Below are 27,702 nucleotides of genomic sequence, written 5' to 3'. Positions count from 1 at the left end.
TTGCCATTTCCTCCTCCAGGGGATCTTCCCAACCCAGGGATCAAACCTGTTTCTCCTGTGACTCCCATATTGCAGGCAGATTCTTGACCCACCGAGCCATCCAGGACGCCCAAATCCATCTTACATTTGGGGAAATCGAAGCTTAGAGAAATGAAATATTTGCTTTAGCTGACACTATTCATTCAGTGAACAGCTTTAACCTGAACCCACATGGCTGACTTTATATCCCCTGCTCTTCCACTTTGTTACGTTTGGCACAATCTTCCACTATCACTAATATTGCCACTACGGAAAAGGCATGATACAGTGAGTGCAGGCTCCAGCCAGTCCTCAAGTTCAGCTCCCTGCTGCCCACTGATTAGCATGTGACTTTGCCTGGGGTCCCGCCTGCCTCCGATTCCTCATCTCTTCAACAGGGAGTAGTAATCTGCACAGGCCGGTTGATAGGATGAAGGGACTTGGGTGTTCAGAAAACACTTTGAATGCTTCTCATTACTATTCAAGTAAATGATAGTTGCTACCAGTTGTTTTTATTATTATTCTCCATAGCTTACTTCTGATGTTTACAGGTTTCACAGCCAAGGCTATGTCAGGAACTGTCAGGAACTACTGGGATCAAATGTAAAATTGAGTCCCTCTCTCTTTCCTCTCACCTAAAGCTGAAGGGGTACTACGGGATCTTAATATGTGAAAAATCACATACTTGGCAAATAGACTGTATGATACCCAGCCACTGTGTGGTGAAGAGTGAGAGCACTGAGTGTGGAACCAGAAAATAGAAAACATCCAAGTGGCTTGTGCTCTGAGGCTCAGAATCGTGTGACTCACAATTCAGACATGAGGGTGAGTTTTGCTGGGTCAAACGCTTTCTTGCTGACTCATGGCTGTGGATGTAGCTGAGCGAGACGAGGGGGTGTTGAGAGCTTAAGCGCGTCTCTGACTACTCATTGGCTTTTGTATTGATTGACCTAATAGCTTTGATCTATAATCTCGAAAATAACTCATGGTTTTTGTTTTTTTGTTTTTTTTCCATAATGGTGGGAATACTTTCCTGAGGGAACTGAGCATTTTATATAATTTAAAAACAAAGGAAAATACATGTGAACTATTTCCAGTATTTCCAATATTTCTCCCTTTGTGTCATCTTTTGTCTTAACAAGGTTGATTACATTCAGGATTAAAATTTAACATCGGCAGGGCATTTAATACATCAGTATATTTTGATGACACCCTACTGCAGCAGAAAGATGAATTTCATATTCTATTCGGGTCAGCTATGTAAATCAGCCACGTTAATGAGCTTTATTAAATCATCTTAGTAAAAGCTCCACTGTCTTAACTGTTTACCTAAATCTGCGTCCAACAAAAAACAGCTGTCACCTTCTGACAAATCTTATTCTGAGAGAGAGTTTTCTTCTTATGAGGGGGAAATTGATATAAATTGTAATCCATCCTAAATGTCCTATGTAGAATCTTTTAAGAGGATGCGCTGTTATAATGCAAGACTTGTAGATTCCAACTTACTGTTAAGGAAGAACATTGATGAAGGGAAGAGTTCAAGGGGAATACTGTGCTTCTGACATTTCACTTTATATGCCGAGCATTACTTTACAAAAATCACTGGATGGCTGTAAGACAATTGTGTGAACTTGGGGTGTCAACAAGTGTGGGGGACAGGTGGAAGTGGGTTGAGCTCCAAACCCCTTCCTACTCTTTTAGAAAAAAATATTTCCTAAATAAATTGATACATAATTTTAAAACTGCTAAATAATTTTTTAAATGTTGAACATTCTTAAGAAAGTATAGCTTTCTTTTCTTCCTTTAACAGTACATTCAAGTAGTTAAGGCAAATAAACGCTTTTGTAATAAATAAACTCTATGTGTTCAAAGAAACAAAGCTAAGAATTCCTCTTGTCAGTAATACTTTGTTAGCAGTTTGAGTTGCCTCTATATACATAGATTAACAAAATTATCTTCTTCTTTTGATTTTTTTTTGGCCATGTCCCTTGGCTTGTGGGACTTTAGTTCCCCTACCAGGGATTGAACCTACACCCTTGGCAGTGGAAGAGTGGAGTCCTACTCACTGGACTGCCAGGGAATTCTCCAAATTGTCTTCTTTTGAATGTATTTTGTATAGCCTTTTTTTTTTTTAGATTTTTTTTTCTTGGATGTGGATCATTCTTAAAGTCTTTATTGAATTTGCTACAATATTATTATTATTTTTTTATATTTTGGTTTTATAGCCACAAGGCATGTGGAGGCTTAGCTCCCCGACCACGGGTTTAACTAGCACCCCCTGCATTGGAAGGTGAAGTCTTAACCACTGGACCTCCAGAGAAGTTCCTGAATGTATTTTAAAAAATCTTCTAAGTGGATATTTTATTATTCCAGATAAGTCTTTTTCTAAGACATTTACTAACCGGTCAAGGCATTAAATCCAAGCATGGATCTTAAAACTCTCTCTGGTTAAGATCTGGAACCTTGTAACACTCTGCAGCCCCCACCCCACATGTGGAAAACTAGGATTTACTGAATTGAGAAGATGAGCTCATGTTTCGGGCTATAGGAGATGGTGACACAGTGACATGGCAGTTCTGTTAGAAAGGGGACCTTTGCTCTGTTGCTGCTGCTGCTAAGTCGCTTCAGTCGTATCTGACTCTGTGCGACCCCATAGACGGCAGCCCACCAGGCTACTCTGTCCCTGGGATTCTCCAGGCAAGAACATGAGTGGGTTGCCATTTCCTTCTCCAATGCAGGAAAGTGAAAAGTGAAAGTGAACTCGCTCAGCTGTGTCCCTGCTCTGACTGTCAGGTAAATCAGATCCTCAGGCTGAGACTCGGGAGACCCACCCTAGGTAGGCAGAAAAGGGAGATGAACTTTGCCAGTTAAAAATGAATGAGCGACACATCTGGTGATGACATGCTTTACAGTTCTTTCAGGACTTCTTTCCCTTGTTCATTTATTTACTATCATTCATTCAATTAAACAGTGTTTACTTAGGGATTTCCCTGGTGGTCCACTGGTTAAGATCCCATGCTCTCACTGCAAGGGGCCTGGGTTCAATCACTGGTGAGGGAACTAGATCCCACGTGCCACAACTAAGGGCCCAATGCAGCCACAAAGATCTCTTGTGCTGCAACTAAGACCTGGCAGAGTCAAATGAATAAATAGACAAAAACAAACAATGTTTATTTAACACTAACTTTGGGCCAGGTAACCTGCCTGCCAATGCAAAAGACATGAGAGACGCAGGTTTGATCCCTGGGTTGGGAAGATCCCTCAGAGAAGGAAATGGCAACCCACTCCAGTATTCTTGCCTGGAGAATCCCGTGGACAGAGGAGCCTGGTGGGCTACAGTCCCTAGAGCCGCAAAGAGTCAGACGTGACTGAAGCGACTTAGCACGCAGGCATGTGTCGGCTAGTGCTCTAGGCATTGGCAATCCATAAAAGACGAAAACAGGCAGAAATACAGGCCTTCATGGGTTGGGGAGAACATCATCATTTTCTAAGTAAGTAAGTAAATTACATAATGTGTTAAAAGATGATAAATGCTGGACAGAAGAGTAAAACAGAGAAAAGAGATGATGAATGTGGATTCAGGTGGTGGTTTATTGTATTAATTAGTTGTCAGGTGAGGCCACCCCAAGAAGGTTGTTATCTGATCAGACGTTAAGGAATCAAGCCATAGCAATACCTAAGACATCAGCTTTTGAGGTGGAGGAAAAATGAGGGCAAAGAGCTTGAAGTAAAGGGATCTTATCTGGAGCACACTGGGGTGGTGATGAAAGAGGTCGAGGAGAGGTTGGACCAGTTACAATGTGTGGGTGAGGGTGACAGCTAGAGGCACCCTGGACAGGTGCTCTGGATATGGACTCATATGATAGTCTACAGACTTTGGCTTGTATGATAGAATTATTGAACTGTTTTGCACTTAACAATGTATATGTGAGCTAATAAGGACCTCTACCTTAGCAATGTAAAACACCAGTTTTTTGTTTCTACATCCATACACTTAGCAGTGTTTAAAACGGGTACTGGCTAAATACTGCTGACTACCCACCCCTTCACGTTCAGAAGAGCCCGGTGGGCTATGGTCCATGGGCTCGCAAAGAGTTGAACATGACTTAGGGACAGAACAACAATCACCCACCCCACCCCTTACCAAAGTCTTCTGCAAAGCAATGGATCTCTTGACCTTTTTATTGAACGTGGTCTATGTTACGAATAAATTGCTATTCCATGAAAAAAAGACAAGAAAAACAGTTGATGGAAGAACTAAGGAATAAAGACTAACGCAGAAGGAGAAGAGAAGCCAAAGGGAGTCAACACCGAACAACTCCTTTGGCAATGAATGAATGAATGGAATCTGATGGCTGTGACAGACCACACATCCAGTTCCAGGCCAAAGTCGCCTTTGGTGCCCACTTCTCAGCTGAGTGTAAGATATAAGACTGCTCTGATTTTGGTAAAGATTCATCTTTATAATCAAGCGCATTTATTTTCTTTTCCTTTCTGCAGTCAGCAATTGAGCTTTACGACTTCTTTGCTGCATGTCTTATAAAAACTTCAGTGAGTACTCCTTCTATCTCAAAACCTAGGATCATAGTATTCACATCTTTTATTCATTTCATATTTCTTTTTTAACTGTTACAGTAGATGTGAAGGAACAGAAAGCCCTGAGAGAAGGCAGCTTTTCAAATAATGACAATCATGGTAATAATATATTAGGCAAAATTTGAGTGATTACAAATGTGCTGGGGTTGTTTTAAGGGTTCTGCAAGTATTATCTCACTTAATTTTTATAGCCCTATGAGGAAGCTACTTTACATGTATTCTGTAACTGGAGAGGCAGTAACTGGTAATCTGGAACTGAAATCTCCCTCATTTTGATTCCAGAACCTATGGTCATTATCCCAATGCTCCAGTGATATTCTTTTTTCTAAGTTAACTTTTTGTTATGGAAAAATTCAAACATGAACAGAAGTAGAAGGGATAGTATAAAGAGCTCCTATGCCTGCATATTCCTCTTCAAGAAAATTAGAGATACCAAGGGAACATTTCATGCAAAGATGGGCTCGATAAAGGACAGAAATGGTACGGACCTAACAGAAGCAGAAGATATTAAGAAGAGGTGGCAAGAATACACAGACGAACTGTACAAAAAAGATCTTCACCACCCAGATAATCATGATGATGCGATCACTAATCTAGAGCCAGACATCTTGGAATGTGAAGTCAAGTGGGCCTTAGAAAGCATCACTATGAACAAAGCTAGTGGAGGTGATGGAATTCCAGTTGAGCTATTTCAAATCCTGAACAATGATGCTGTGAAAGTGCTGCACTCAATATGCCAGCAAATATGGAAAACTCAGCAGTGGCCACAGGACTGGAAAAGGTCAGTTTTCATTCAAATTCCGAAGAAAGGCAATGCCAAAGAATGCTCAAACTACCACGCAATTGCACTCATCTCACATGCTAGTAAAGTAATGCTCAAAATTCTCCAAGCCAGGCTTCAGCAATACCTGAACTGTGAACTCCCTGATGTTCAAGCTGGTTTTAGAAAGGCAGAGGAACCAGAGATCAAATTGCCAACATCCACTGGATCATGGAAAAAGCAAGAGAATTCCAGAAAAACATCTATTTCTGCTTTATTGACTATGCCAAAGCCTTTGACTGTGTGCATCACAATAAACTGTGGAAAATTCTGAAAGAGATGGGAATACCAGACCACCTAACCTGCCTCTTGAGAAATCTGTATGCAGGTCAGGAAGCAACAGTTAGAACCGGACACGGAACAACAGACTGGTTCCAAATAGGAAAAGGAGTACATCAAGGCTGTATATTGTCACCCTGCTTATTCAACTTCTATGCAGAGTACATCATGAGAAATGCTGGACTGGAAGAAACACAAGCTGGAATCAAGATTGCCGGGAAAAATATGAGTAACCTCAGATATGCAGATGACACCACCCTTATGGCAGAAAGTGAAGAGGAACTCAAAAGCCTCTTGATGAAAGTGAAAGAGGAGAGCGAAAAAGTTGGCTTAAAGCTCAACATTCAGAAAATGAAGATCATGGCATCCGGTTCCATCACTTCATGGGAAATAGATGGGGAAACAGTGGAAACAGTGTCAGACTTTATTTCTTTGGGCTGCAAAATCACTGCAGATGGTGACTGCAGCCATGAAATTAAAAGACGCTTACTCCTTGGAAGGAAAGTTATGACCAACCTAGATAGTATATTCAAAAGCAGAGAAATTACTTTGCTGACAACGGTCCATCTAGTCAAGGCTATGGTTTTCTGTGGTCATCTATGGATGTGAGAGTTGGACTGTGAAGAAGGCTGAGCACCAAAGAATCGATGCTTTTGAACTGTGGTGTTGGAGAAGACTCTTGAGAGTCCCTTGGACTGCAAGGAGATCCAACCAGTCCATTCTGAAGGAGATCAGCCCTGGGATTTCTTTGGAAGGAATAATGCTAAAGCTGAAACTCCAGTACTTTGGCCACCTCATGTGAAGAGTTGACTCATTGGAAAAGACTCTGATGCTGGGAGGGATTGGGGGCAGGAGGAGAAGGGGACCACTGAGGATGAGGTGGCTGGATGGCGTCACGGACTCGATGGACATGAGTCTGAGTGAACTCCGGGAGATGGTGATGGACAGGGAGGCCTGGTGTGCTGCGATTCATGGGGTCGCCAAGAGTCGGACACGACTGAGCGACTGAACTATGACCTATATGCCTGCATCACCCAGTTTTGATAATTATCAATAAGGCTAGTCTTGTTTCATCCATTTTCCCCCAATACTGATTAATTTTGAATCAAATGCAAGACATCCAGATCATTTCATCTATAAACATCTCAGTATATATTTCTAAAACATAAATTTAAAAGACATAACTACACCTTAAAAGTATTACTAATAATTCACTAGAAACGACAAATATCCAGTCTCAGGCTTTAGTGTAACTACAAAAGCCATAATTTTTTAGGTAGGACATGATTTGGTACAGATGAAATATATCTACCAACTGCTAATTGTATCATTTGTATTCCAGCATTGACCCCTTAAATTGTGTTTGATCAAATGAGACTATTTCACATGAAAGTTGCCGAGGCCATGTATTTCTCCAAATGGCATAGTAGAAAACAATGGGATTTAGGAAATCTAGTTTTCAAGTTTTGGCTCCTATGTTTAAGTTTACTGCTTGTATTCTAGGGCTTTAGTTTCCTATACATAAAACAAGAACTTGAACTATCAGTGGTTTATAATTCAGAATTCCCCAATTCTAGAACTTTCTGAAGTTTATTTTACATATCTATATATATACACACACACATATATACATATATCCCAAAGGGGTTTTATTTCATAAATAAGATTCCCTTAGTGGACTATCTTTCTAAACTTGAAAAGTGGAATCATTGGTGTTAAAAAGGAACAAGAGGTAAATGATTTCCAATAGCCTCTTCCTCTAACACTCAATGTATTTATCTATCTACCCATTTACCAGTCCATTTATCCATCCATCAATACACATGCCTGCCTATATATCTAGGAAGACATACATCTAAAAGTAGTTTTTTACTAATACGTGAAATGAAGCTATTATTTTTCACAGAATCCAAAACACAGTCAAGCAAGTGAATTATAACATTATAAGTACGATTGCTTTGTTATGTAATATGGAGAAAAAAGGGAAAAAATTGCAACATCAGATGAGACTCAGACAGGAGGGCTATGTGTTTCTAAAGAGAAGATGGTCTTTGAAGTTTCACTTTTCTTCTTATGGGCAGATGACTCTGACCCTCACTCCCCCCTGCCCCCCCTCCCCAGCCTTGTTTTACCAAGAAGAAAGTGATAGATCATTAAAATCTCATCACTTAAGGGCTTCAAGGAAGAAGTGGCTTTCAAAGAACTTTCCCCACCCCCCCACACCCCCGTTCCTAGGCTATTAGCTTAATGAGCAAGAGAGAGGAAATAATCTCAGAAAGAAGAGAGTCTGAGGTCAAAAGTAAGGAGAGAGGGTAGGATGGATGAAGAATAATGAACCTCCATAAACAAATTTAGAGTTCAAAGGAAAAAAGGAAGGGCATCCAGTACTGCAGGACCTTGGGCAGAAGTTGGGTAGCCAAGGTTCTCAAAAGAACCATTTAGCTCCCCCTTCCTAATGCATCTGGAACTTGTCTCCAGAAGAGAGGGCAGAGCAAAGCGCCTGCTTAGTGTGCAATGATTCAATATGTCTACTTAAGTGTTTTAGTTGCTCGGTAATGGCCAACTCTTTGGGACCCCATGGACTGTAGCTCACCAGGCTCCTCCATCCAAGGAATTCTCCAGTCAAGAATACTAGAGTGGGTTGCCATTAGTTTAAAATCCTCCACAACTGCTTCATTCGTCTTTACGTGTTATCTGTAGGTGCTAGGATATTAAATAAGACACTCAAATATAAGTCATATTTGAGGGATTAAGTTACTTGCACATTTTCAAGTGATGTGATCAAAATTTATTTAAAACTGTTTACAGTCAAAATCATAAAAAGTGTAATCCAAGAGGATTTTTTTTGGCTGTCCAATGTCTATTAATGTTCTACACAGAGAGATAACGTGTAAAATGCAAATATTATGAGTAGAAATTCTTAACAACCGTGGTGCATTGACTTGGCTCAGCCAGATCTGTGTTTCTCCAGATTCCTTTCCTTGTACGGTTCTGGGTTAGCGCTGGTCACAAGAGACATTTGCTGGGAGGAGAGGAAGGGCAGTCGTAGCCATATTTGGGACACTCGAAAGGTCAGAGCCAGGCTCCAGGGCCCACAGCCCACGTGTGTGCACATCACCCTTGACCCCGTAGCGGGTGGGGCTGGTGTGACGCAGCATCCCACCTCACCCCATCTCCACTTCTCGCGAGATTGCTCCTTTGGCTTTTCCGAGGTTCAAAGCAGGTGCGTGTGCATCTCTGTGCGGAGTCCCCAGCTTCTCCCCACCTCTGCGGCGTTGGGGCCGCCGGTGGGGAGACACAGGTGTGGGCCCTATTTGATCTTGAAGGCTACGGCTGATTTTGTGGGGCTCCAATTCATCACTGTCTGCTCCCCGCTCTCAACCACACCCAGCTCGCTTCCTCACTTTTCAGCCTGGCTGACCCAACGGCTCCATCTCTTGATCCTAAGATGGGGTGCACAGCCAACAAGAGACTGCACCACCAGCTCCCACACGTGCAGACAGGTCTAACCCCTGTAACAAAGCCCATGCATAGCAGTTCTGCTTCTTGATCAAATCTTGACTGGTACACTAGCTCTATGAGGTAGGAAAACCATTCAGAGACTGAAATTCAGTGCTTAGGAGAAAAAATATCCTCCAGAATGCATATCAGTTCAGTTCAGTTCAGTTCAGTTCAGTCACTCAATCATGTCCAGCTGTTTCCAACCCCATGGACTGCAGCATGCCAGGCCTCCCTGTCCATCACCAACTCTGGGAGTTTACCCAAACTCATGTCCATTGAGTTGGTGATGCCATCCAACCATCTCATCCTCTGTCCCCTTCTACTCCTGCCCTCAATCTTTCCCAGCATCAGGGTCTTTTCAAATGAGTCAGTTCTTCCCATCAGGTGGCCAAAGTTTTGGAGTTTCAGCTTCAGCATCAGTCCTTCCAATGACTATTCAGGACTGATTTCCTTTAGGACTGACTGGTTTGATCTCCTTGCAGTCCAAGGGACTCTCAAGAGTCTTCTCCAACACCACAGTTCAAAAGCATCAATTCTTCCTCTCTCAGCTTTCTTTATAGTCCAGCTCTCACATCCATACATGACTACTGGGAAAACCATAGCCTTGACTAAATGGACCTTTGTTGGCAAAATAACGTGTCTGCATTTTAATATGCTGTCTAGTTTGGTCATAACTTTCCTTCCAAGGAGTAAGCGTCTCTTAATTTCATGGCTGCAGTCACCATCTGCAGTGATTTTGGAGCCCCCAAAAATAAAGTCTGCCACTGTTTCCAGAATGTATATAAAGTCTCCTAAACTGGCCAATGATATGAATATTGCTTGTAAAATTGTAACTCATATTTCTTGATTCATCAAGATATCTATTATTAAATATTCTGTGCATTAAGACTAAAAGGTCAAAACTGAAATAATTCTAATTAATTGATATAATTTATTATAATTATAATAAATTTTGATTAAATTATAATTTATAACATATATTTTATATTTATAATTATTACTTATAATTCTAACAATTCTAGATTGCTAGCCTTCTGATTAAAGCAAATGTTCCTTTCTACCAAAAAAATCCCTAAGTAATTCAAAATAATGAATAATTATAATTATTATGTAATAATTATTTGCTAAAATAACCAAATTAATTGTAATAATTCTAGATAAATTATATACTTCAATCAGATGTTACATAATTCTAATAAAAATTGAGCACTTCATTAAATGTTGAATGGAATAGTTATTTGGCCAGTACAGAACTTGTGTGCATGCTCAGTTTCATATGACTCTTTGGGACCCCATGGACTATAACCCTCCAGGCTCTTCTCTCCATGGAATTTTCCAGGCAATAATACTGGAGTGGGTTGCTGTTTCCTACTACAGGGGATCTTCCTGACCCAGGGATCTAATCAGAGTCTCTTTCGTCTCCTGCACTGGCAGGCAGATTCTTTACCAAGGTGCCACCTGGAAGCCCATAGTACAAAACTTATAGGAAGATAAATTTATTACTTTATGAAATCCAACAATATAGATTTTCCAGCTTCATTGTGTATTTTCACTTTATCAACTATAAGTAAACTCTCAAAATTAAAGAAACAAAATCAAGGAGAAATTTCCAAAACCACTCATTAAGAGTTTAGCAGACAGTTTCATAAATTTCATTGCTTTCGTTCAGTTCAGTTCAGTTTAGTTGCTCAGTCGTGTCTGACTCTTTGTGACCCCATGAACCACAGCATGCCAGGCCTCCCTGTCCATCACCAACTCCCAGAGTTTACCCAAACTCATGTCCATCGAGTCAGTGATGCCATCCAGCCATCTCATCCTCTGTCGTCCCCTTCTCCTCCTGCCCTCAACCGTTCCCAACATCAGGGTCTTTTCAAGTGAGTCAGCTCTTTGCGTCAGGTGGCCAAAATATTGGTGTTTCAGCTTCAACATCAGTCCTTCCAATGAACACCCAGGATTGATTTCCTTCAGCAATCGCCAATTTAAAAAATTTTTTTAATTAAAAAAAATTTTTTGGCAGTGACATGTGGCTTGCAGAGTCTTAGTTCCCTAACTAGGAATGGAACCCATACTCTCAGCAGTGAAAGTGTGGGCAATCTCCAATTTTGGATGACATCCCCCCAATGCCATTCTGACCTTGACACCCATATCCAATGTCTGCTAGATGTATTCTGTCGAATACTCCATTGAAATCTCTCCCCCAAACTCAATTTTTCAACATTTCCTTACCCTGAGCAAAAAAACCCTCTTTCTCCAGACTTCCTAATTTCTGTTAACAGCAGAAATTGACATTTGTCATGATTTGTGGCCTCTAATGGCAACCCACTCCAGTACTGTTGCCTGGAGAACCCCATGGACGGAGGAGCCTGGTGGACTACAGTCCATGGGTCGCAAAGAGTCAGATACGACTTCACTTTCACTTTCTTTTCACTTTCAAGTATCTTTTAAAAACACTTCTAGGTTTCCCTGGTGGTCCAGTGGTTGAGAATCTGCCTTGCAATGCAGGGGACACTGGTTCCATTCCTGGTCTGGGAGGATCCCGCATGCCGAGGACCAACCAAACCCATGTGCTAAAACTATGGAGCCCACACACCACAACTGCTGAAGCCCACCCTAGAGCTTGTGCTCTGCAGCAAGAGAAGCCACTGCAATAAGAAGCCTGCACACTCCAACAAAGAGTAGCCCCCACTTGCCACAAGTAGAGAAAGCCCACCTGCATCATGAAGACTCACCACGGCCAAAAGATAAAATAAATAAATGTGTTAAAAACGAACAAACAAAAGAAAACTCCCACTTTATATCTATATCTGGGGAATTTTCCATGTGGTTAGTCCCATCCCAGGAAACTTGCCCCCCTCCCTTGCAGCTCTGGTGAAGGTGTCTGATATATTCCACCCCCATCAGTTGTAGCCAGGCAAGTCTTCCACTTAAAGGAGACTGGGGACATAGTAGGTACCAGGTGGAATTCACTTTCTGGCAAGAGTGGTGGTTGGATGCTTTGGGCTTCCCAGGACAGCAAGGGGAGAGTTTCTGGTTTCTGTTGCCCAGTTCTGAAGTGAGAATTGTGATGTCTGCTCCCCATAGCAACAGTAGGGGCTTGGTGGTATGATTTGTGTTCTGTTCCTGTTAAATAGTCTCCAAGCCTGATTCTTTGTATATTCTGAAGACATTATGAGCTAGGTAGGCAGGCTTAAACACTTAATCCAATTAGACCAGATTCTCTTACTTGCGATTAAGAATCCCAGCTGATGTAGACACATAACAGGAACACATCAGAATCCTTTTCATTTCTAAGCAGTTGCAAGATCTGAGTCCTTTTGTATCTATCTGCAAAATGCCTTTAGAGTTTGTCTTCTTCTTTCTCTCCCAATGTAACTGCCTAGAGAGGCTCAAAATAGCTTAATAGGGTGTCTCCTATATATCAGAACAGTCTAAACATTTTTTATGTTTTAATTCATTGAAACTTCATGTGGACTGTGTGATATGTGCACCACTTCTGCCTCCATGAAGCAGACAAAGAGACTGAGGTCTCCAAGAGACTAACGTGATAAAATGTTGTAGAGTCGGGGCTGGGAGCCAGGTTTATCTCATTCTAAATTCCATGCTACAGTAAAAACTTGCACATGAATGTCTCAGTCCTTCCTTTACACTTGACTAGAGTGGGTTTATTCCAATGGTCTCATCCCATCTGCACCCCCATGCAGTGTCTTCAATGACTCCTTGGTGCCTTTGAATAAAGTTCACACATATGACTGCCATCTAAGATCCTCAACAGTCTGGCTACGACCATCTCTTCTTCATCTTTATCTCATGTTGCCCTTGTATGGCCCTCATGTACAGAAAGAGGAGACTTTCTACTTTTCACCAGCCACACCTTGTCTTTCCCTGCCTCTTATAACTGCTTTCCCACATCTCTAGACCTAGAATGTGTTGTGTGTGCTCAGGTATGGCCTACTCTTTGGGACCCCATGGACTGTAGCCCACCAGACTCCTCTGTCCATGGAATTTTCCAGGCAAGACTACTGGAGTGGGTTACCATTTCCTCCTCCAGGAGATCTTCCTGATCCAGGGATCAAACTCCTGTCTCCTACATTGGCAAGCAGATTCTTTACTGCTGAGCCATCAGGAAAGCCTCGTATCTAGAATGCCTCCTTCAATTTTTGTTTCTCTAAGAGTGACCATGTGCTGAGATATGCTTTTCGTGTCTTCCAAATGTGATCCTATATTAACCCCATCAATCTTGACATTAACTCTAGGAAAAAAGCCTTATTACTCATTTCCAGTTAAGAAAATGGAGGGTGAGAAGGGTGTAAGTGGCAAGGTTAGAGTCTGAACCCAGGTGTGTCTGGTAGGAAGCAGGAGCTTTTAACCAAGGTGCCATCAGCTTTCAGTCCTACCTGAATGAGGATCAGAGGTTCCTCAGGCAGGAGCCTTCCTTGGTCTTCCCATCAGAAGTCATCTCTCATCTCTACATGCAGAGAACTTGTCTGATGAATCTTAGATAGCACTTACATCAAGACCTTCTACTTTCAACAATGGCCATCCCATACCCGTGCTTATTCATTCACTCAACATGAGGCAGGAGATGGATGGGCTGCAGGCTAGACATTTACAACTGGCCCCCTGTTCACACCTCCTGGGGTGAGAAAAAGAGGGGCTTCAGGCTGGATACTCACTCCCAGGCTTGTGTTTACATTTCCTGAGGCAAGAGACAAATGGGCTCCAGGCTACATATTTATGACCATCATCCTGTCTACATTTTGAGATCTGCACTTCAATATAAGAAACAACAACAGAAATAGGGTAGATAACTAGACATTGGGTACTTTATGGTAGGATCAGTGAAGGGCTAAACCCTGCAAAAGATCAAGAGGTCATACATTTCCCATCCTTGGGGGATGAGCAAAAGGCTTCATGGGGTCAAAAAAGCAGTGGGGAAGGGGGGCAGACCATAGTATGTCTTGCTATTTTCCTCTCATATGCCTTTGCGATAAGATTTGTCTTGACTGAAGGTTATATGCACACCCAGGTGTGGGTCCTGAGACAAACTGGCCAGGGGGGGTCAAAAGAAGATGACTGGCCAAGAAGAAGACAAAGACCCTGAGACTACTCCTTATAGAGGATTCAAGCTTCCCAAAGGTACAACTCTAGCAACTCTCTGGATGAGTTTGCCTCATGCATCTTTCTGCATGTACTTTGCTCTCCTAATACTTTACTTTCCTGTATAGCTTTTATCTTCTTGTCTGATTTCTCCTTACAAGACAGGCAAAGACTAGGAACTTACAGTCTAGTCACTGGCCCCTGTGGTTAAGGTTCCTGGATTTCATCAAAGTGACCAGGGTTCAATTGCCAGTCAGGGAACTAAGGTCTTGCTTCCAGCCGCTGCTTGCCACAAGCTGCTACTAGCTGGTGCATTTGTCCAAAATCAAACACATATCTCTTAAGTACCTATTTGGGTCTAGGTATTGATCTTCATGCTAGGATACAGCATAATAGGTAAACTCCTTGCCCCTGTGGAGCTTATATACTAGTGGGGAGATATCAAATTGAGGAGTGTATATGTTATATATGAACTGTCACCCTGCTTATTTCACTTTTATTCAGAGTATATCATGAGAAATGCTGGGTTGAACAGATCACAAGCTGGAATCAAGTTTGCTGGGAGAAATATAAATCATCTCAGATATGCAGATGACACCACCCTTATGGCAGAAAGCAAAGAGGAACTAAAAAGCCTCTTGGTGAAAATGAAAGAGGAGAGTGAAAAAGCTGGCTAAAAAATCAACATTCAGAAAACAAAGATCATGGCATCCGGTCCCATTACTTCATGGCAAATAGATGGAGAAACAATGGAAACAGTGACAGACTTTATTTTTTGGGGCTCCAAAATCACTGCAGATGGTGACTGCAGCCCTTGAAATTAAAAGCTATGCTTTAAAAAGAGCATAACTTTAAAAAAAGCTATGACCAACCTAGACAACATATTCAAAAGCAGAGACATTACTTTGCCGACAAAGGTCCATCTAGTCAAAGCTATGATTTTCCCAGTACTCACATATGGATGTGAGAGTTGGACTATAAAGAAAGCTGAGTGCCAAAGAACTGATGCTTTTGAACTGTGGTGTTGGAGAAGACTCTTGAGAGTCCCTAGGACTGCAAGGAGATCAAACCAGTCAGTCCTAAAGGACATCAGTCCTGAATAGTCATTGGAAGGACTGATGGTGAAGCTGAACCTTCAATACTTTGGCCACCTGATTCCAAGAGCTGACTCATTGGAAAAGACTCTGATGCTGAGAAAGATTGAGGGCAGGAGGAGAAGGGGATGACAGAGGATGAGATGGTTGGATGGTATAACTGACTCGATGGACATGAGTTTGAGCAAGCTCTGGGAGATGGTGAAGGACAGGGAAGCCTGGCGTGCTGTAGTCCATGGGGTCACAAAGAGTCAGACATGACTGAGCAACTGAACAATAATAATATTATATGTAAGGAGGTGATTGTTGCTTAGAGAAAAATAAGATAAATATGTCAAGCATAGAGGGCTGCTCTTTTCAATAAGATGGGAAAGGAAGGGTTTTCTGACCAAGTGCTGCTTGAAGAAGTGAAGTGAAAGTTGCTAAGTCGTGTCCAACTCTTTGCGGGCCCATGGACTATAGCCTGCCAGTCTCCTCTGTTTATGGAATTCTCCAGGCAAGAATCCTGGAGTGGGTTGCCATTTCCTTCTCCAGGTGCTGCTTAAGTAGAGACATAAAGAAGTAAGGAAGCCAGCTTCTGGAGTCCTGGAGGACAAGTATTCTAGGAAGGGAGACCAGCATGGACAAAGGCCTGAAAGGAAGGAGGCCTGGTTCATTGTTTCAGGAGCAGCAGGGAGACTGGGAGGACAGACATGCATGCACAAAGGGGACAGTGGAGGTGGCAGACCGGAGAGGTAGAGGGCAAATCGCGTTGCATCTTCTGCAAGCAATTTGTAGGGTCTTTTGCTTTTACTCTGAGTTCTATGGGAAGTGCTGAAGGGTTTTGAGTGGAAGAGTGACTGTTGCATTGAGGGTAGACAATGGGGGCCAGTGGTAGGAGTAGAGAGGCCGCTTAGGAAGCTTTTGATGTTTGCAGTAGGCAAAGACAGCAACTGTGGTACCACGGCTACCAACTTGGTACCACTGCCACCAAGCAGTGGTAGTTTGGATCAGGGTGGAGGATCTGTGTATGTTTTGGAGGATCTACGTATGTTTGAGGGCCTTTCTGAAGGATTGTTCTGGAATGTGATAGAAAAATAGAAGCCCATGGTGGTTCCAGGAATTTGGGCCCCAGTACCTAGAAGGATGGAGTTGCTATTTACTAAGGAAAAGAAGACCACAGGAGAAGCAGGTGAGCAAAGGGAATTGAAGGCATTGGTTAGAGACAGGCTCAATAGGAGGTACTCATCAGACATTTGAGAGAAGGCAGCTGAACATGGGTTGGAAGTTCAGTAGAGAGGACCAGACAGGAAACCCAATCTTGGGAGTCTTGTTTGTACTAAAATCTTCCTGACAGCAGGATCTCTGTTTGTTTAAAATTTGTGTTCAGGATTGAAGTAGGGGTTCAAATCATAACCACAGTGGGGAAAAAAAAAAAAAAAAAACAGATAAAGAAGAAGAATTAAGGATAAAAAATCAGGCAGTGCAAGTGAAAGTGCTATCATGTCTGACTCTTTGTGACCCCATGGACTATACACTCTATGGAATTCTCCAGGCCAGAATACTGAAGCGAGTAGCCTTTCCCTTCCCAAGAATTGAACCCAGGTCTACCGCATTGCAGGTTCCCCACCTCCTCGGAAAAAAAAAAAAAAATCAGGCAAAAGACCCATTAATATTTTTCTCTAGAGGAGGATTACATTACTAACATCAAAATTAGAGGAATTATGAATATTTCAAATAAAGTAGTAGTTCATTTGTAGATCAAAGAACACAAACATATCATTCATGTGGTTTTTATCAAGAGAGTTGAGTATGAGAAAGAAGAGAAAATAAGCACTACGGGCTGGAAAAAACTGACTGCACACACATATAAATGCCCCAACAAATGAAAAACTATCTGTAGGGCAAATGAAAAGAAAACCAATTGTAGCAATAAACTTTCAAGAGATTAGCAGTACTATTTCAGGAAATGCATAAACATAAAGCTGAGCTTGACACACTAATGGAATAAAGGTAGAAACTCAATAACTTGGGCTTCCTTGATGGCTCAGCTGGTAAAGAATCCACCCACAATACAGAAGACCTGGGTTCAATCCCTGGGTTGGGAAGATCCCCTGGAGAAGGGAAAGGCTACTCACTCCAGTATTCTGGCCTGGAGAATTCCATGGACTGTATAGTCCACGGGGTTGCAAAGAGTCGGACATGACTGAGAGACTTTCACTTCTTTCACTCAATAACTTAGGAATACCAAAAATCGTCGTTGTAACCAGGGATGGGAAGTAGATAATTTCACTTATTATAACATGAATCTATTGCAGAGATTGTGAATTCATTCATTAGTTTATTCTGATTTATTAAAAGTGTAGGGTATAAGGCAGAACGATTGTGCATGCAAGAAACAGTCATTTTTAAAATAAAAGTAGACGTGATATCAAGACAATTTATTTACATGAGAAATAAAGTATGTATTTGTTACTAAAATAGGAAAAAACCTCTCGCCGAGCTTACAGATAGGGGAGTTAATATGGGAGGTACCTGACCTCCCCCGTTGAGTAGCAGGCTGGATAATCAATGTCTTTTGAGGTTCTGTGACTCTGCTTTTTAATTTGCAGTATCACTGAAAGCAATTTCCTGGCATTCCACAATCTAGCTCTAGGGGCAAAGTAATTGGTGACCCTTGGTCTATGTAAACAGTCTGAATAACAAAGATCACAAAAGGGACATTAGAGAGACATTCAATTTAAATTGCATGTTTCTAGGCTGCTGGTTCTCAAAGACAGAGCTTCAGAACCATATGGGGCAAAGAACATCTTGGAAATGGGAAAGGTTCAGAAGAAAGTATGTAAGGGGGATTATGGTAATTAGAACTGTGGGATTTAGCTGGTTATTCAGCCTTTGCCTCCCCCTCCCTCTTGCTCTTCAGTGATCTGGAGTTGATCCTCTTTGGACTGAATCCCTTGGACTCCCAGGAGGAGATATTTTCCTGTCTTGTTTAAGTTGCATTTCTGGAAGTGACTCCTACCTTCCATAGCACCAGCTGCTGTCCTGGGCCTCTCCTCTCTGGCCCCAGCAACACTTTCCCTGGCCTTTCCCCTTCAGCCCTGAAGGTGATAGTGGCTTCCACTGTTGATAACCTCGGGAGGCTCAACTTTTCTTATAGATGGCTTTTACCCTGCCTTTCTTTACCTTTGTGGACAGTCCCTTCTTTAAAATCTTCGGAACCATTTAAATTGGATTCTGTTCCCTTGAATGTCACAGGAGTGTTCGGTAATTTCTAAGTGGCAACAAAGTAATTGAAGGGTAGGGACTACATAGTCTTACAATCCCTAACACACCCTCTATGACACTTCAAATGCAGTGCAATCTTAATATATCTGTTCAAAAGTTGTTGATGAATTATAGGCTCTGTGCAGAGCTGTTTGCATCCTATGGCAGTTGGATCCACCTCCCCCTTAAGAAGGTCAGTTTTCAGTATTTGAGGTTTCCAGTCATGTTCAGAGAGGATGCTGGAGGAACAGAGCTTCAACCTTGCAAGGCACAAAAAGGGAGTTTATATTTTTTATTGTTTAATGGGACTGGTAGAGAATACAGTGAGGGAAAGTTTAAGGTCAAAATTATTTGAAAACTGATGTTCTCTAATCTGCAACAAATGAAACCACTTGTACATATTTGTCTTGCTGGGGCTATGGAAGTCCTTGGAGATGATCCTCCATTTACCTTTGACTGATGCTGTCGAGTGTAATGAATGTATAAAGTAACATTTGCTGTACCATTAGAAAGAAAAACAACACACCACAGATATAAGCCTCTCGCAAGTAAAATGGGTTGTTACCAAGCTACATGTTGACTGGCAAGATTGAAAATGTGCAGGATTACCAAGAATTGACCATTAGTGAAAACGTCCCCAAAAGCTTTTAAAGTCACTTATCACATCTAATTATCTGATACTAGGTATAATTATGCTATTATATATAATTTTAGTACCATGGCCCATATGGTGTTAATTCACTCTATGTGCCATATTGAATTTCTAGTTTAAAATTATCGAATTCAGTAAGAGGTATAAATGAGTACTCTAATGCAGCTATTTTAAGAACCTTCTGAGAGGGCTTATTTATTCATTCTTTTATTTATTTGACTTTTTTTTTTTTTTCCTGAGCACCAATTGCGTGCTATGTAAGGTGCTAGGTTCTGGCAACACAGTGACAAATACTCTGTCCCTGAGGCACAGACAGTCCAAAGGAGAGCAGGGTTGGGAAGAGACAAATGATTCCTAATGGGGAGCCATGTGTAGTGGAGGGGGTCAGCTGGCATCTCTGGGGTGGGCTAGGGGATAGCTGAAATCATAGCGGAGATCATGTCCAAGTTCTCCAGCTGCTCTGTGACATGTGCCATCCTCCTGGACCAGGGATTGAACCCATGTCTCCTGCGTTGGCAGGTGGACTTTCCACCCCTAAGCTACAGGGGAAGCCCAGAAAAACAATTTTAATGGATAAAATAAGTACAAATTATTGTTAATGCTACAGAGGAAATAAGGTGTGCGTTGAGAAGTGTGGGCCAGGAAAATGGATTTTGCGTGGGATGTTCCGAGAAGACCTCTCTAAGGAGTTGTTTTGGAAGGAAAGACCTGAAAGCTAAGAAAGAAGCAGTCATACACAGAGCTGGGTGAATGTTCCAGGTGGAAGAATATTCCAGAAAGATCTTCAGGTAATATTATGCCCCGAGGTAGGCGAACAACTAGACCTACTCCAGAAATGAAAAGACCAGTGAGACTGGAGCATAGCAAGAGAGGAGAGTGATCCAAGATGGTGCTGGAGGAGTTAACAGGAGCCAGATCACAGGAGACCAGGAAGGCCAGGACAAAAGGGTCGGAGGTTCATGGGAGATGCTCTAGGAAGGTGTTAAAGGCCCTGAGCGATGAGGATGACCTGACGTAGCCCTGGCTGCTAGGTAGAGACTGGGTTGCAGATAGATAAGATTGAAAGCAGGAAGACCAAACATGTGGTGGTTGCCCAGGAAGGAAGTCATGGTGGCTGGGACTGAGGAGACATGACAAGAAGTAGGTACATTTTGGAGGCAGTTCTGCTCTGCCTTCTGACAACATTGCTGTGGAATGAGGTGGCCAGCATTTAATCACTGATGTCTCCTAGCTTTATGACCTGGAGAACCAGGTCCCGTGATGAAGCCATTTACTGAAATGTAGAAACACCGGGTGGAGTGGAACAGGAAATAAGACATTTACACTTTAGAAATACAGTCTTTATTGCAATTTGGTGGATTTACTAAGCTTTGCAGGGGGTGTGTGAGATGTGGGGAACGTTAGGGAGCCTTCTAGAAGTCTAAAAGATTTTACGTTCTGAGGTTAAGAAGGTTCCAATAACACACTGGGAAAAAGAACTACAATAGGGATGGAGACAGCTGAGAGACGAGGAGAGCCAGGCAAAGCGATGGAAGGTGGTACAATGCAGAGAAGGATTTGGGACATTGAGAAGGTATGATGATAGCTCATGAAATGGAGAAACAGGTGAGCCTGATAGAATGGCCAGCAAGGAGGTAGAGAGACCCAAGGAGCAGGGAGTGGGCGAGTGCCAGGGTTGGCAAGGAGCCCTCGACACAATCTTCCGAGCGGTACCTGCAGATTTAGCAATCATCTCACCAGGGACACTGGCGAGAGTAGCTGAAGAGGGATGGGTGGAGGCAAAAACGAACAGTTGGCGAGGAAATGACAGAGTCGAGTTGAATCCTTCAAGCAGTCTCGTTTGAAAGCAAGGTTGGCTTGGAGTGCTAAAACATGGAGCAAATTGCAGCGTGAGTGCACACGCTGAAAGGAATGAGTCAGTGGTCAGGGAGCACATGAAAAGAAGGAGGATTGATTGACAGAGAAAGGCCGAGAAGACAAAGAACTTCTTAATATGGCAACATCCCTCATGGGCAGCACCTACCCAGTAATTTCTAGTCACTTTACCTTGATTTTCACATTTAATCCCCACAAGAACCCAAGAGGTAGAAACTATAATTATCTACATTTTACTGATAAAATAGTTGAAATTCAAATATTTTGCCCAGGGTTTCTGAAGCTAAAAATCAGTAACACCAAGATGCAGGCTTCGTTCAGCCACAGAAGCTGCCTCTTAAAACCTTGAGCTGTACTTTCTTCCCACTCTGTCAGCTCTAAACCCAGTGGAAACCAACAGGTCCATGTGTTCCCATTAGCTCCACGTCCATCAAACATACCTTTCAGGGTTCAACCTTTCCACTCTTCCACGTATTGCCCGCCACCATCCTAGGCACCCTCGGGGTGTGAACCAAAGCTGGCAGAACCAAATCCAGTTGTTTGGGCAACTCTTTCCCCAGGGCTGACTTGTCTAGGGAAGAAAGTATCAATATTAAGAGAACTCATTCCTTCTCTCAACAATGGTGCTGCTGTCATATTTTCCCTTCCAGCTTTGCTTCCCTTTCAACCTCTTCCTGATGATCTACATCCGGTTCAGCTCTCCACACCAGGTCTCTGCCTGCAATCTTCACTCAAAGCAGGTCCTTTCCTCTATGTAACTGTCCAGCTAAAAAGCATGCCAGGGTTCTTCAGGCTTAGATGAAAAAGAGGCCACAGAATCATCACATCAAAATATCCACCAAGTCCCTCTCAGTTAAGCTGTATGGGGACCAAAGGCCAGAACAGGTCTAGGGTTTATTTTTCATCTGCTGGCTTCATCCTTGGTTTGTTTCAAGCTTCATGTGGAACTGCTAATTGATGCTGGGCACCTGTATACCCTTTGACGTTACCTCCTTTTAATCTCAATGTATTCCTTTATTACTATCCCAGCTGAAGCATGAAATCTTACGCTATTCTCCAGTACAGTGTTTTCCGAAGTGTGACTCACAGATTCTTGGGGCTGCCGTGTGTGTGTGTTCAGTTGCTCAGTTGTGTCCCACCCTTTGAGACCCCAAGAACTGTAGCCCACCAGGCTCCTCTCTCCATGGAATTTTCCAGGCAAGAATACTGGATGGGTTGCCATGCCCTCCTCCAGGGGATCTTCCCAACCCAGAGACTAAACCTACAACTCCTGTGTCCTCTGCATTGGCAGGTGGGTTCTTTACCACTGGCGACCCTGGGAAGCCCCCAAATAGCAGTGCGTGGTTTGTGCCAAGTCTCTCCAGTCATATCTGACTCTTTGCAATCCCGTGTCCTGTCCATGGGATTCTTCAGGCAAGAATAATGGAGAGGGTTGCCATTTCCTCCTTCAGAGGCTCTTCCCCACCCAGGGACTGAACCTGTGTCTCTTACATCTGCATTGACAGTCAAGTTCTTTATCACTAGCATCACCTGGGGCTGCCATAAATCAACCCAATCAAGATCTCTGTAGGTGGAGCAATTTTAACTTCTGGGTAATTCTACCGTCTGGTGTATGAAGACTTTCTGGGCCCTTCTCAGGATCCTGGGTTTCCTGATTGGCAAGCCATGGATAGCAAATAGGGCAGTTCATCTGCCTAGGTACCCATGAGCCCGTCCAGATTCAAATGTCCTGGGGCACCCTTGTCTATGCTGCTGGGTTCAGTTCCATGTGCTTTCCAACTTGTCTAACCTTTGGAGTATTAATTATTTTCCTAGGCACTGGTAATAGCCCAGCTTTCAATTCCAAGTTATTTAGCTTCATTTCTGCCTCTGATTGTTTGCACTTCACATCTGCCCCAAGGAGCAAGCCTGATCTTATTTTCTCTAGTAATCATTCAGGTCTGTGCCAGGGTCATGCCCATATCAGAAGCAAAAATTACACTGGAAAAATATCGATGGCATCAGATCAAAGCTAAATAATAGCTGGTGCATTATTGTGAAAGCACGAACAATGAAGGTTTTTTTTTTCCTGAATAAATGTCCTTTAATATCAGGTCTGCCTCAATTACTGAAGATGTTAATTTCTCATATTGCTTTCTTTCACTGGAGGATTTGGATGTTAAGCTTGAAAAGGCCAACCAAGCTGCCATAGTAACAAGGCTAACCAGGGGCCAGATGATTTCTGGGTTTTAGATCTTACAGACTGTCAGTCTTACATGTCTACAGCAGGGAATAAAAATTAGGAAATGCATCGGAGTATAAACACCTAAATTATGACATATAAACACCTAAATTATGAAAGTTCTATATATAGGAATGTACTGCGTTGAGTCCCAAAGCGTGGGTGGAACGCTTTCTTCTTTTCCTTTGAGAGGCTGGGTAGATGCATGGAGGAAGGTGCCTCCTCATCTGTGCCAGGTGCCCAGCACAGCTGTGGAGGGAGTCCCCTGCCCCAGGGACTCTTCTCATTGGCAGGGGAGTGTCTTTCCCGACTGTTCTGAAAGTGGGAATGTGTACTCACAGTTCCCATTCATGAGTAAAATTTTCCCTAAGAACGGTGAATAGATTAAAATCGTGCTGGTCCACACAATTCCTTTTAATCCAAAACTTAGCAAAATTATTTCTCTTAAATTTTGCCCACACTGTGATTAAACAGTCATTGGTGGGACTTGCCTGGCTGCCTGGTGGTTAAGACTCTGCCTTCCAATGCAGGGGGCATAGTTCAAAACTGGGTTGGAGGTGGATGAAACTGGAGCTGATTATATAGAGTGAAGTAAGCCAGAAAGAAAAGCACCAATACAGTATACTAACACATATATTTGGAATTTAGAAAGATGGTAACGATAACCCTGTATGTGAGACACCAAAAGAGACACAGATGTATAGAACAGTCTTTTGGACTCTGTGGGAGAGGGAGAGGGTGGGATGATTTGGGAGAATGGCATTGAAACATATATAATATCATATAAGGAACGAATCACCAGTCTAGGTTCGATGCAGGATACAGGATGCTTGGGGCTGGTGCACTGGGATGACCCAGAGGGATGGTACGGGGAGAGAGGTGGGAGGGGGTTCAGGATTGGGAACATGTGTACACCTGTGGTGGATTCATGTTGATGTATGGCAAAACCAATACAATATTGTAAAGTAATTAGCCTCCAATTAAAATAAATAAATTTAAATTTAAAAAAATAAAAAAAAACTGGGTTGGGAAACTACAGATCCTTGGTTGGGAACTACAACTTCAGTCCCACGTGCTACAACGTACAGCCAAATTTTTAAAAATAGTAATAAAATAAGCAACATCAAGGGCTTCCCTTGTGGCTCAATTGGTAAAGAATATACCTCCAATGCGGTCTCTGGGTTGGGAAGATCTCCTGGAGAAGGGAAAGGCTACCCATTCCAGTATTCTGGCCTGGAGAATTCCATGGACTGTATAGACCATGGGGTCACAAAGAGTTGGACACGACAGGGTGACTTTCACTTTCTTTCAAGCAACATTAAAAAATTGGCTGAACTGACATGGATAACATGTTTTCCTGTGTGATTTGAATTATAAATTTCAATAAGTATAAACTTATATGTGAACTTCTGGGACAAATCTTTATATAAATTGAAAATTTCTCCTACAGAGGGTTCAGGTGACAATGCTTCTATCAGAGATAGTCACTCCATTGTTTCATACACAGTAGCATGACTTGATTGTAGGCATTTTGATTCTCAAGTAAACAAATACATTTTCAATTTCATTTGACTTATTTTCAATGAAAGTGCCCATCTTTCATTCATTAAAGCTTCCAGTGTTAATATTCAGAATCAAAGAAACAGAAGATATTTTAATCAACAGATAAGTTAATAAAAGATGAAACCAATCTGCAATTTTTGAATAAGTAACCAGTTTGCAAAGGAATGATAGAAGCTGGTGTATTCTCTGGTCATCATAAATTCAGATTCAGGCTTCAGACTCTGTCACATGGGTGTCTGAAGACCAACAGTCAGTGTTGATGATGAGTACTCAGCAAGGTGCTAGCAACCCCCTGTAGGAGTTAGCCCTTCCTAACTCACAACATCCTGTCATATGCACCATCTCCTCGGACATGCAAAAGGCAGGGGTTTCCTTTCCAGTGATAAGAATATCAGTCCCAGAGAAAGCAAATGACTTGCCCAAGTCCTTAGATGTACCTGGACAAAGTCAAAGATCTTCTGCCTCTAAGCCCATCATTCTACTATTTTGCATTTTTGTGTTAGGGTAAATATCTGACACAAAATACACATGACTTTTCAAGACTTATCATGAGCATTTATGGGAAACAAACTTTACCTCTCTATTTTCATTATCTTCATGTAAAAAAAATCACATTCTATCTTCTTTCCTCTGTTATTATGGAGAACAAATGAAATGATAGATGTGAAACAATGAAAAAACTGTGAAGTGTTAATTGCTCGGTTGTGTTCAACTCTTTGTAACCCCATGGACTAGCCCACCAATCTTCTCTGTCCATGGAGTTCTCTAGGCAAGAATACTGAAGTGGGTAGCCAGTCCCTTCTCCAGGGGACCTTCCTGACCCAGGGGGGTCTCCTGCATTGCAGGTGAATGCTTTACCTCTGAGCCACTAGGGAAGCCCCCCAAAACTGTGAAGCACTGTCCAAAGGAGAGCGAGGCTAACTCTACTAGTCTTCATAAAATGTTTTTATTTCTTTACTGATGATTGTTTTTTGTTTTTTTTCTATTTTTAAATTTATTTACACAGGACAAGAGAACTGGAACATTTATTCAGAACAGTGTCAGCACCAGCGAGGACACGGGTCAGTTTCAGGAAGGGCTGATCTTTAGCTCCTGTCACCTACTGTGGCCAGTTGGATTTGCTCTCTGTCCTGCTAACAGAGCACATGGACACCAAGCAAGGGATCTGCTGCGGCAGGTGGCCAGAGCCCCAGGCCGTCCTGTAGACTGCTGACATGTGTGGTTTGAACTCCTTTGCCCAAACACAGACTAAATGGTAAAATACATATCAGTGTGGGCTACCTGGTATTTTTCTCTGTCATCTTTGTAATCAAGCATGATTGAAGAAGCACGAGGTAGCAGGTGGCCCACACAGCGTCCGCAGCTGCACATGCTGTGCCTGTGCTTTCAAAGGTAAACATCAATATCCATTTACTGAAAATTGGCTGAAAGTCCTTACCTGTCCCTTTAAGTCGTGATCATCTTAATTTCTTTTGTGTGGACTGTGGGTTGTGTAGATCGGCTGTTAGATGACCCAGGGAGACTCAAATAAATATTTAGCATGCTTGTGTGCATCCATGCATGTGTATATATACACACATACATGCATGCATACAGGCACACAGATACATAGATACACACTTGCCCTACACACGTATATACATATAAATATATGTGATGTATATACATATAAATAAACGTGCATGCATATATATATAGGGGTGTCCTAGGTCCCTCAGATGGTAAAGAGTCTGCCTGCAATGCAGGAGACCTGGGTTGGGAAGATCCCCAGGAGAAGGGAATGGCAACCCACTCCAGTATTCTTACCTGGAGAATTCCATGGACAGAGGAGCCTGATGGGCTATAGTCCATGGAGCCACAAGGAGTCAGACACAACTGAGTGACTAATACACACACATGTATACACATTAATGCTGATACATGTATGAACAACAACAACAAAAGATATATATGTACATGTGTTTACATACCCATATATATGTATGTGTCTTTCCCCACAGAAATAAAGAACTATTTTGGTTCTTCTCCTACTAAAATATTCAATTTCATCATAACAAAGCCAAAAATGCACTGATCCACCTTGAACTAACTTCTTTCCTTTTTCTCTGAAATCGGCATTTCCTGAGTTCCACCATATACTCAGTATCTATAAAACAAAGATGGAAGACATGATCCCCTCCTACAACAGTGAGCGACCCAGGCAACTAAACTGCCTCCTGGAATTCGGTGGATGGGGTTCTGATGGGGTGAATACAAGCATGTGGAGCACACTGCCTACCTTGGAGTGACAGCTTTTGACTTCCTAGGTCAAGGGTTGCAGCAGATGTTTAAAGGATACAATTTAATAGCAGGTGGAGTTAGGAGAGTCCCAGAGGGAGAGATGAACTCAGGTATGGAAGCTGAGGGTGGCATGGCTCTTTCAGGAATCTCGGGTAATATTGGCTGAGAGTGAAGAAGTCAGTGAGGCCTGGTTTGGGGAAAGTAGATTGTGGCTGGGACAGTGAGAGGTGACCAGAAGACACTGACAGAAATGAAGGAATGGAGGCCACTGGGTGATGAGGAGATTAGAATGTGAGCTCAAAGAAGCCCTGGTCCATGGCCCAAAGGAAACAGCATGGATTTTGTGAAAAATAAGGCTTTAATGGTGTGTATTATTTTTGCCTCACTCTTCTTCTTCTTTTGGCTTGATTTTCACGTGTATCCATGTTCTGGGGAAATTATACGCACATCAGTTGCATAC

At 42.4% G+C, this 27,702-nt stretch overlaps 1 long non-coding RNA gene across 1 annotated transcript; it reads left to right on the top strand.

The window, feature by feature from the left end:
• The first annotated feature begins 746 nt into the window (after nt 1–746).
• Nucleotides 747–26,173, top strand: LOC128057467 (uncharacterized). The gene is made up of 3 exons (XR_008200317.1): nt 747–843; nt 22,376–22,469; nt 25,969–26,173. It is a non-coding gene; the product is annotated as an uncharacterized LOC128057467 (long non-coding RNA).
• The last annotated feature ends 1,529 nt before the right edge of the window (nt 26,174–27,702 follow it).

This window comes from Budorcas taxicolor, chromosome 12 (genome assembly GCF_023091745.1).
Source record: "Budorcas taxicolor isolate Tak-1 chromosome 12, Takin1.1, whole genome shotgun sequence".
Classification (NCBI taxonomy): Eukaryota; Metazoa; Chordata; class Mammalia; order Artiodactyla; family Bovidae; genus Budorcas; species Budorcas taxicolor.
This window is presented reverse-complemented; position numbering and strand designations above follow the sequence as displayed.